This window comes from Elephantulus edwardii, unplaced genomic scaffold (genome assembly GCF_000299155.1).
Source record: "Elephantulus edwardii isolate Elephantulus edwardi_28Jun2011 unplaced genomic scaffold, EleEdw1.0 scaffold00092, whole genome shotgun sequence".
In the NCBI taxonomy this organism is placed as follows: Eukaryota; Metazoa; Chordata; class Mammalia; order Macroscelidea; family Macroscelididae; genus Elephantulus; species Elephantulus edwardii.
The window spans coordinates 10571164-10583759 of record NW_006399842.1 but is presented as its reverse complement, the minus strand read 5'-3'; positions in this window follow the sequence as shown (position 1 = coordinate 10583759).

Sequence of the window (12596 nt, the reverse complement as noted above, 5' to 3'; positions counted from 1 at the left end):
ACTGGTCGCCGCAGGCAACATGCTCAAAGTAGTGCAGACGGAGCTTCAAAATACTTGTTCCCAAGACGAAATTTAGCTTCACCATATCTAGGGCAAACCTGTTTGTTCTCTTGTCAGTACACAATATGGTAATGCTCTTCTCCAGCACAACAATTCAAAGACATCAATTCCTCTTCTGTCCTCCTTAGTCACGGTCTAGCTCAATGATGCATAGCAAGCAATTGGAAAGGCCATGGCCTGGGTCAGGCACACCTTAATGTCCAGACTGATATACTTGCTTTTTAGCAATCTGGAGAGGTTGCCGATAGTGGACTTACTAATGCAATTTGTCTTTTCATTTCCCAGCTGCTAGTGCCAAGATTATTGATTGTGGAGCCAAGTAAATGGAAATTATTAACAATCTCAATCTCTTCTCCATCTATCAGGGTACTGCCAATTGGCCAAGTGGTGAGAATGTTTGTCTTAATGTTGAGTTTCAATTCATATTGAAGACTGCAGTCCTTAATTTTTGCAGCAAGGTCCTCTTCAGTTTTGGTGAACAAGGTGTATCATCTGTATAATGCAGGTTGTTGATGAATCTTCCTCCATCCTGATGCGACATTCTTCCTCAAAAAGTCCAGCCTCCTGAATAATCAGTTCTGTATATAGATTGAAAAGGAATGGATACAGGATGCATTCTTTATTTTAATTTCACATTTTAATTTTCTTAATTTTAAGCTTGCTCTGTTCTGATGAGTGCTTCTTGATGCAGGTATAGGTTTCACACGAGCACAATCAGGTGTTCTGGGATTCCCATTCTTTACAATCTGTTGTGATCCACACAGTCAAATGCCTTTAACAAAATTTAAATACCATATTTATTATAGCAATGCTTATAAATGTTTTTGTTATTACAATGTGTCCTCAAGACAGAACTAACTCATAGTTGACCCTCCTGAATGTTTTCAGGGGCCATCAATTATATAGGAGAAGATTGCCCATCTTTCTTCCATGGAGCAGAGAGTGGATTTGAACCATCTTTTTTTAAACTGAAACTGCAATTTCTTAAGCACTAGGCCACTAGAGCTACCTTACTTATACAGAGAGAAGTGATTTGGGGAGGAAAGGCTAATACAGAGGAAAAATACAGTGAAAAACAATCATTTTGCTTGTTAGTCTCCTTTTAGTTTCCAGATCCACTCCCAGAAGCCACTGAAAATACACTATAGACTCCTGGCCCACTAATTTCCAGCAGGAAGCAGAAGACAGGAGGAAAAAGATTTGGCCTTGTCCTCTATTGGCTACAGGTGAAAAAGATTTGGCCTTGTCCTCTTTGGCTGCAGGTGCTGGTCTTGGCAGAGGTGGTGTTCGCCTTCTCAGAACACAGCTTTTCTAAATCTACTTGCTTTTCCAGCCACAGTTCTCTCCAGGTTCTTTTCATTCTTTTCTTTCCAGCCTCTGCATCTCGTCAAGCCTTGGGTGTAATGGATTCTTTCTGAGGAAAAAATGGCTCTCAATGACTGTATGGTTAGTCAGCTCTACAGTAAGTTAAAGACCACCTTTTTTCCCCTTTAGTTTTTCTTACTGTTGCCTTTTTATTATACAAATTTTTAGAACTCTCATCTTGTACTAGAGGTTTGGAAACACTTGTATAAATTTACAGATATATTTTTATACATACATGTATAAAAACATACAACTCGTAAAAATTTACTCTAACAATAAAGAAGAGTTGGACATCAATGGCATTTTATCAATGACTTTGCTTTGACTTTCGCTACTGTATCTTTGAAAGAATCTGGACCATTTGAGTTATCTTTAGGAGTGAGGATGGTCTTTCCACTGTCAGAACGAATCACTGACTTTATATAATCTGCTAGGAATAAAAAAAAAAACCAAAAACCCAACACCGTTTCATGAAAAGATATCAAAACCAAAACATTTCATGAAATGAAAAGACACATAGACCTCAAACTACAGACTGGAGAGTATGTTCTGAATTTCAAAGAGTACTTCTTATGAAATAAAATAAAAATAAGATTGTGCTTTTCAAGTGCAGAAGGGAGAGAAGGGAACTTTAATAAAGGTATGAGGATTTATTAAAATCTTGAACATTTTAATGTCAGTTACATTTTGATATTTTGAAGTTTAATGAGACATTCTATCAGAGGTAATTAAGTCAATGTTCTGTCTCAGCTGCAGCCTACATTTCTCCTTAATTAAGCCAACAAAGTTTATGCTTTTTATATTTTCAGAGTCAATAGGAATGAAGTAATGATCTAATCTGGGAGAACTGGGAAATAATATTTGGGACTTGATTAGTTAACTAATTAGTTAACTTCATATTAGTTAAAGAGATAAGAGGCAGCTATATACTCCATAATTATAACTATCGAATCTAATTCTATTTTCTAGGCTCTGGTAATTAACAAGTTCTTCTTTTCAGACCAAACTGAGTGAGTATTCTTAGTAGATACTTTTTTTCTTTTCTAAATTTTTTTAATTATTTTGTGTGTGTGTGCCATCAAATCAGATCTGGCTGGTACAGGAAGAGATTGTCCCTCCTTCTCCAGCAGAGCTTAGTAGACACTTTTAAAAACATGGTTTTTATTGAATTGCATACAATCATTCATGTAGATCTGTGTTCTGTGAATGTGCATTGTATTTTATAAAATCTTTCATTTGCATTGTGTTTCTTCATTGGTGTGTTATGTCTTACATACTTACATGCATTGGCCTTTTATATAATTAATTTCTTTTGATCAATGTCTATTATCGTCCCATCTTTTCAAGTCCCCATTGAATCTTTCCCATTTCTTCACCCCCCTTCTACCCATTAATCTCTGCTATCCTCCGTCCCTCTCCCCCCTTTCTCTTTTGAGCAGTTATGCTTAGTTTTGCTTAGTTATCCTTCTATTTTTGCAATAAGGGTCTTATGTAGTATTTATCCTTATAAGAATGAGTTACTTCACTAGGCATAATGCTCTTCAGATCTTCCTAGGTTATAGAGCATTTTATGAAATTGTTGTTTCTTAGTGCTGCACAGCATATCATTCTGTAAATGTTTCACAAGACACTTTTAGCAAACAATTCCTCATCCAAGCTAGAAACTCTAGTCCTTGTTCTATGTGTGTTATGAATAGAGTTTAATAAAAAGCTGAATTGCTTCTTTAGACAAGTAGAAAGGAAGATTTTCCTTTAATTCAGTATGGAGTTTTAACTGAGACCTGGAGTCACTCAAGTCATAGAAGTATCTAAATTTTAAGGTTCACATATTTGCTATTGTTGTTAGGTGCAAGAGTCCAGTACAACTCATAGTAATCCTATGAAAACTAGATCTCAGACTTTCCCTATCCTGAGCCACCCTCATTGTCTCTGACACGCTTGACTACTATGTCAATCTATCTTGTTATCTTTTTCATACCCTCCACTTTTCCCAGCATGATGTCTTTTTTCTAAGGACCGACATCTTCTGACAACATGCTCAAAGCATATAAGAAGAAGACTCATTATTCTTGTGTCTAAGAACTACCCTAGCTGCATTCCTCCACGACAGATTTGTTTATCATTTTGGCAGGCTATTTTCTATTTAATATTCTTCCCAGCATCACAGTTCAAAGTCATAGTTCACATAGACATCAGTAAAGGAATGTAGTGAACACTGTAGGATCCTTTCTCTTTTTTTCCCCCTTCATATATTTTATGGTAATATTTTACTGTCTTGAATCTTCCTATTGACGTTAGCAAGGAAATCAGCATTTGAATTTATGTTTTCAAACGACTGAAGATCTTGATTCAGGTCAGCAAAAATTTCAGCTGGTTTTTCACTGTAATTCATAACACAGAACATTTACAAGTGAACCTCTGAGAATTATAATATCAGTACATTCCTCATTATAGTATTGTATGTCGTATCTATCACTAATACTAAGATATACAAAATACAGTTATAAGTGCAGTCAAGAATCATTTGAATAAGTTAGGATTGGGGGCCCAATCTGTATTTGCTTTATTAAATTCTCTTTAATATTTTGAATGTAGGATATGTTCCCTTCCCTAAAGCAACTGGGGAACAGAGAATGGAGTGGAGATGGTAAGACGGGTGGCATGACAAAGGGTGGATTAGTCTTTTGTGAAATTCCCCAGGTGACATGAGTGAAAGAATGTAGAACATATCCCAGTTCTTATTAGGACAATATGAAACTGTTTCCTTAGGCAATCACCAATAAATTAGATAAGAGAATCATGAAAAGGGAATCAAAAGGAAGAGAAGTATTGCCTTGCTTGTGGAGGACTTTTAAAAGGACTTTCCCCCAAAAAAACTTACCCCCTATTCCAGTCCCAGAAATATTGTCAATTTCTTCTAAACTTCTGGAGTTCATGAAGGCAAAAGAGAGAGCTTGGATGTTAGCGGGCAGACTCAGGTGACAGTTGCGTGAATTTATATTCTGGTTCTGCACTCTCTGGCTGTGAGATTTTGACAAGTTACTTCATCTGTATGCTTCAGCTTCTTCATTTTTAAAATGCTGCTGCTGCTCTATTTTCCTAAAAAAGGCAAATGAGTTACTTCATATAGGGATCTTATAATCATGACTGGCATACAGTAGAGGCTTTATAAATAGGCTGTTGTTCTTAGGTGCTGTCAAGTCATATAAGACTCATTGAGAGCCTGTGAACAATACATCAGAACTCTGCTCTATCCTGTGCCATCCTTTTCGTCTCTGAAACACTTGAGCCCATTGCTGCAGTCATTGTGTCAATCTAGCTCATTGAGTATCTTCCTCTTCTTAAATGACCTTCCATTTTTTCAAGTATAATACCCTTTTCCAAGGAATAGCCTCACCTAGCTTCATGTCCAACGTATAAAGACAAAGATTTGCCATCTTTGCCTCCAAGGAACACTCTGGCTGTACTTTCTCCCAGACATAGCCATTTACTATTTTGAAAATTCATGAAATACTCAGTACTCTTTTTCAAACTCAAAGGCATCAATTATTTTCTTGTCATCCTTATTCATTGTCCAGATCTCTGATGCATAATAAATATAGGAAATCATTATAATATACCCACCTGAGGCTTTTGTGGACATAATGAGCACAGGGTCCAACTGTAAGTACAATTCTCAAATAAAGATGGTACTAATCTCATGCTGCTTCTTTGCTATTGAATGTGAGTTGGCACCAACAACCATATAAAAAGAAAATGTATGGAAGTCTTTCAGAGAGTCTGGTTTCCACTTACTCCATGGAGGACTGATTTGGAAACAGAAAGCCTTCGATTAGAAAGACATTTGTTAGGGTTCTCAGTTCAACCCTCTTCTCTCTAAGAAGCTCCCAGATCATCATACTAGACTCAACAGCACTTAACAACATGAAGATGACATAGGACCAAGCAGCATGTTGTTATATTGTGGAATCAAATTGATTCAACGATTATGCACAGTATCATGCTATTTGCACCTTCCAGCAGACAGGTCTCATTACAATTACCATTTTGCAGAGATGATTAAATTCACATACTAACAGCTCACACACATTTCCACAGCTATTAAATCATGCAGTCACAATCTTTCTCTAGCCAGCTTGGATCCCATCTTATATTTTTAACCATCACACTGAGATCACAATGTATGCTATAGACTGCAGGTAAGTTATCACAAGCCTACAAGTAGGCTATAACAAGAATTAGTTATGTGGTGTCATGTAACACATCTTGCACAACGCTTGACTATAATGATGTAAATACTCAAAGAAATAATTCATTCGCAAAAGACTTACTATCCTTAATCTAAAGTGGGCATTCAGTCAGATTGTTGAGCACAAAGATAGGATGATTTGAGATTCTGAAAGGCTGATCTCATAGAAGAATGCAGCAATAATCCCAAAAAATCAATGACCATACTATAAGTAGTAATGTGAAAGAAATAAACAGTGTGCTGAAATAGAAAACACTGTAATAGACAAGGTCTAGTGGAATACTTTAGCCCTATGAGAAACTTACAATGTTTATTGGCTTTAAAGATACCTGGAAAGGAGAAATACAAGGCAACTTCTAAGTATTAGAAAAGCTTATAAATGATGAACTTACCCATTCCTGAGAATGGTCACCAGGATACTGAAGTCAGTTTGGAGACAACAATTGTTGTGACCAGATCTTAATTTTTTAAAAAATATGTCTCAATCTCATAGAAATTATTAGATTGGATTTAGAGAGATGTAGTAGAAATGGTAGGAAAACAAGCTATTTCTTTTGCAAAATACTATGGAATCCATTTATTTCAAAATTCCATGAAAGTAGGATTCTACATTTTGAAGCCTCAGTATTTTATAAACCTCTCATTCCGTCTTGCTTCTTCATACTTCAACAGTTAGCTAAGAACAAACATAGTCGCGGGGACAAGCCAAGAGTCTGTAGGAGTTGCTACAGTTGTTCCAAGACAGGTCCAATATTTCAAGCGTTTTCAGCAATGATTTCTTACCCACAGACCAAGTAATTAATGAATCAGGAAAGACACAATATTACATGTCACCCAACTGTCACCTTAAATCTGTGCCCCTCCCTTCACCCAAAGTGCAGCATGCCTTATTGCCTGTTTTCAGGCTTCCATCTCCTGCACTTGGCTTCATTTTCTCAGGTCTGAATCCCTAAGAGAGAGTCTTACCTTAATCAAAAGAGTCATTGAAAATATCACACCAAAAATCTTACATCTTATGTAGAAGATAAATGTTGCTCTCAAAGTTGCTAGGTCCTGCTGCATTTTAAGTAAGTACCACAATGAATACATTGAGAAAATTAATTTTTATTGGGAAATTAATTTTCCATATGCCTGTATTTGTCTCAGAATTAAATATTTAAAATTACCTATGCACTAAAAAGAAAATCACCCCAAAAAACTATAACTCATTGCCGTCAAGTTGGAACTAACTAATTGCTGACACTCCAGAGGATTGTTGCTGCGGTTCTTGTTGTAGCTAAGGTGTGTATGGGTCACAGCTACCCTGTGAGCATCACATCTGAATTCTGTCCTCTCCTGTGCCTTCCTCATCATCTCTGACACACTTGAGCTCATTGCTGCAGTCACCATGTCAATATATCTCTCTGGGAGTCTTCCCTTCTTTGGCTGATCCTCTACATTTCTAAGCATGATGTCCCTTTCTGGGAAATATCCTTTCCTAGAAACTTAGCCAAAGTATGAGAGAAGAAGCTTCACTGTCTTTTCCTCCAAGGAAAATTCTAGTTGCACTTTCTTCAAGACATATTTATTTTTGTTCTTTTTGCAGTCCATGGGATATTCAGTACTCCTCTCCTAAAACATAACTCAAAGGCATTAGTAATTCTTTTATCATTCTTATTCACTGTCCAGCTCTCAGATATATAGCATATGGCTGAACAAACCATGGCCTAAATCAGGCACACCTTACTCCTTAAAATGACATCATTGCTTCTCAATAATTTGAAGAGATCTCTGACTATAGACTTTCCCAGTGCAATATCTCCTGATCTCCTGACAGCTAGAACTAAGATTGTTGACTATGGATCCAAGTAAGATGAAATCATTAGCACTTTCGATCATTTCTCAGTCTATCATGCTGTTGTCATTGGCCCAGTGGTAAGAACCTTTGGTTTCTTGATGTTGAGATGTACTCTATATTGAAGGCTCTAGTCCTTAATCTTCTACAGCAAGTGTTTCATGTACTCCTCACTATCAGCAAGCAAGGTTGTGCCATCTTTATAATGCAGGTTGTTAATGAGTCTTCCTCTGATCCTGATGCTGCATTCCTCTTCATAAGGTGCAGCTTCTCAAATGATTGGTTCAGCATACCAATTGAATAGGTACGGAGAAATTATTCAACTCTGTCACAAACCTTTTCTGATTATAAACCATGCAGTATTCCCTTGCTCTGTTCAGACAACAGCTTCTTGGTTTAGGTATAGGTTTTGCACAAGCACAATTAGATGTTCTGGGATCCTGATCAGAAGTGTCAGCTATAGTTGGTTATGATCCACATAGTCAAATGCTTTTACATAATAAAACACATATATTCTTCTGGCATTCTCTACTTTCAGCCAAACTCCATCTACATCAGGTTCAGAGCTGGTTTTTCATAGTGTCACTATGAGTAGTATTTGAATTGCCAGCACACAACAATGATAAAATATAGACATCATGATAGCAGTTAAGCTTGGCAGGAGCTGAAGACTTGAAGAGAACATCTCAAGGGTTCTAGGTGCTCAACCTGGCTTTTTTACCTGGCTTATGGTTCCTTTTGGGCTCATTTTGTAAAAATTCATTGTACGTCACACTTTCTCCATGTAATTTTTGAAAGAATGACAATAACTACAGGCAGGCCTGGCTTATCTACATGATTTTTTTTTTCAAGACTAAGCTGAAAATGACATTTACCCTTCTGTTTGGCTTTCCCACAAAATACTTTGACCAAGAACTCTCTGTGTTTGATGGCTAGGGTATTATTATTATTTGAAATCTTCTAGCCACCAGATTTTTTTTTTAAAGGCATGGGGTCAGAAAAACTGACAGTTAAGAGAAATGGCTAAAGTTTCTGTATTCTCTAAATATCATGTGTATCTTTGCGATGCCCTCCCCTGACAAGTGTAACTGATCAGGAAAAACTATGCTGAGAATACCTTGTATCTGTGGCTGGAACGTGGTACAGTGGAAAGTTGAAAGTCATAAGCAGCACAGGAAAGGAAACATTTATTACTCTTTCTGCCCTTTATTCATTTCCTCTTTCTGTTTCAATACTCTAAAATGACTTTAGGAATCCAGTTTTTCTTTCCTCTCAGTCCATGTGGCATAGAATGTGGATAACTCCATACATGATGATCTCATATTCAGACCTGCCTCAAATAAAGGCTGGACGTGAAGCTGTCCAGTGACCATATTGCTGCTAAGAGCCGTAGCGTTCCAGCCACAAGATAGTGGGAGTCAATTTCTGTACAGTGACTAATAATATCTTTGCTGTATAACCAATGACGGTGATTTTCTCTTTCTCTCTGTGTGTACACTATTAAAATAGAATAGATATGTTTTACTCTGGCAGAAAAATGTATCTTGAGGAAAGAAAAGAAAGCAAAGTTGAAATTATCTATGATGATGTAACACATTTATTATTCATTCTTTCAGTTTAGCATAGGAAATTAGTACCTTAAAAATGCTTAAAAAATTGTTAAACTGTGCAAAAATTATTAACCAGTGTTCACCGGCATGACATAAATGAAAAATTGTCCTATTTGTAAAAAGGCATTGACATTCAAGGGTGGTTACAAATGGCTGATTATTTTATACTTCTAACTAAGTTCATGTATTGAAGGTTAAGAAAACATTCTCAGAGTTATGATTATGTGGAACAGAATAAACCAATAACAATGTAATCATTTGTTTGCCCTTTTCCTCAATAGTCTTGCCTACTGAGATGGATTAGTTATGTCTGACTCTTCCCTCTATTAAATGCCCCGAAGGGCCTGGTGAGTTATAGAAAAAGCATCAGAGTCACAATATGACCAAGTCTACTGGCTTCTCCACCTATACACATTCTAGAAGCAGAGATCCCCTAAGTACACTCTTGTAAAATATTATATGAATCACTTAAAATTCAAAGTTCATTCTATCAAGTAAGTTCCAATTCAGAGTGATCCCATCAAGCTTCTGAGGTTGTACGTCTTCCTCCCCCCACCCAACTCCCCACTGCTTTATTGGTTGTTGGTTTGCTTACAAAACTCATATACATTGTATTTCACACTATTCTTTGTTCACACTGTGTTTCATACAATCATTCTCAGGTATTGTTGTTATGTGCTATAGAGTCACCTGTGACTCAAATCAACCCTATATACAACAGCCCTAAACCCTGCTCTAGCCTTTGCCATTCTTATTGTCTCCAGTACACTTACTCCCATTACCCTAGTCACTGAATCAATCCATCTCATTCAGGGTCTTCCTCTCTTGTGCAATATACCTTCACCTTCCCAAGCATGACGTCCTTCCCCAAGGACTGATCCCACCTTGCATCATGTCCAAAGTATGTCAGATGAAGCTTCAGAATCCTTGCCTCCAAGGAGCAGCCTGGTCTCACAGTGAGTCTCCTTCTGGATTCCATGCCTGTAAATCTTATCACAAGTTGACTTCTGGTGGTGAGTGAATGCAAACCACCGGCCTTTTGATTAGCAGTGAAATGCACATCACATCACATCACCAGGGCGCTCCTCCAACAAATCCCAAATTAAGTAGCCAGATTTTCCACAGATTATATTCAACCAAATATCATCTCATGGTTTCAATTTCTAAATATGCAAGAAAAACATTACCATGAGTGACATTAACAGAAACAAAACATCTACACAATGGAATAGAATACTCTGCAGCACTAGGAAATGATGGTTTTGTAATGCTATACAAAATGGGAGAGTTTAGATTGCACTATGCTGTGTGAGATAACTCAGTAACATAGGCACAAATACTGCTTAAGAGCACTACTGTGAAAATAGGTTTACTGGGTAAGATACGTATAAATGTTTAGAAAGGGAAGGGGAAGGAGTTAGAGGAACAGAAAATGGATAAGGGGAAAAAAAATCACTGGAATAGCAGAGGTTGGTGGGTGGAGCAGGGGTGAAAGAATAGGGATGATGTGGTGGAGAATTGAAAAGATGGGTTGATAATAGGCATATAACAATTGTGACTACCTATTTCAAATATAATGTATATGAAAGATTGTATAAACACAATGTTTATGAGTAATTATATAAACACAATGTGTATGAGTTATTCCATAAACCACAAAGTACATGTACAAAAATTTAAAAAATATTTATTGTAAACCTTCATCCAAATCAAAATTTTTAAAATAAACACATACATACATAAAAATACAGTGATAATTATTGATGATTGGAATACTAAAGTTAGAAATAAAGAAGAAAGACAAGTAGTTGGAAAATATGGCCTTGATGATAGAAGACATTGCAGATTACGTGTCAAAATTATTTAAGAACAAAGTCCTATTTTTTTCCCCACTACATAAGTGATTATGGCACATGTGGACCCACCAGAGGAAACATACAAGACTCTAGCTGACAACTATCAGAAGAGAATGGAGAAGCTTGACATCTTCAGTCAAAACAAGGCCAGAGGGAAACAGCAGGAAAGACTACCAGTTGATAGTTTGCAAGCTCAAGATGAGGCTGAAGAAAATGACAAAAAGTTTGTGATAGCAAAGTATAACTCTGAGGATATCTCACCTCAATTTAGAGACCATTTTAAGAATAGGTATTTGTATGTTGAACATTAAAGACTAAAGATCAGATGAGTTTTTAGGATGATAAAATTAAAGAAACTATGACACTAACTTCTGAACCAAGTTTTGTTGCTATTGCTGTTAGGTGTTATCGAGTTGAATGCAATTCATAATGGCCCACTGAACAACAGATATGACGTAACACTTTCTATGCCACCCTCCTGATCTCTGGTATGCTGAATCCATTCTTACAGTCCCTGTGCCAATCCATTTTTGAGGATTTTTCTCTCTCTAATTCTCCACCCTTCCTAGCATGATGTCCTTTCCCAAAGACTGTCCCCTCTTGACAACATGCTCAAAGTACATGCGCTGAAGTTGTACCATTCTTGCCTTTATCAAGCACGCTAGTTGCATGTCCTCCAAAACAAACGTGTTTGTTCTTTGAATAGAGTCGCTAACTCAAATACATAAAAAGAAACAAAGTGAAATGAATTCATTTCAAAGGGCAGTCTGAAGAAACAAATAAAGAGGAATCTAGGCCATGGTCTTTGCAATTACTTCTTATGCTTCAGAAAGCTGGACAATAACTAAGGATGACAGAAGAAGAATTGATGCCTTTGAGTTGTGGTGCTAGAGAAGAGTCTTGAACATACCATGGACTGCCAAGAAAACAAATGGGTATGTTTTGGAGAGGGTAAAACCAAGTTTCTCCTTGGAGGCGAGGATTTTAAAGCTCTGTCTCACATACTTTGGGCATGTGGCCAGGAGACACTAGTCCATAGAGAAGGACATCATCTGTGGCAGGAGAGGTAGACCCCGGATGAGACGGACTGATAGAGTACTAGGGCAATGCGGATTGGTGTGTCAGAATTAATGACACTGGCTCAGGACAGGGCAGGCTTCAGAGCTGCTGTACATAGTGTCACTATGGGTCGCAAGCAACTCAATGGCACATAACAACAATAACAACAACAATGAAAAGCACAATAACATGGAGCTAAAAACTAAAAGGAGAAAACAAATCTCCCATTACTCAACCTTAAAGAACCATTGAAGAAATCAGGCTTTGAAATGCAGTAATACATAAGTCTATCAGCAAAGACGCAAAAGAAATATGCAGATTGACTACATGGAAACTAATTAGCCAACACTTAACCATTTTAAGAGTTATCTTCTAATCAAAGTCCAGTACTACTGACGGAATAATTCCAAGCTGCAGTGAAGTCATTGATAAAAAATAAAGCTGAAAAAAAGATAGCGTATCCTAATCCACAACATGAACAGTCTTCCCAGTATCCTGGAAAACCTACAACCAGGAGAAGATAATGTAGATGAATGGGATCTTCTAAGACTCAAATCCCTATG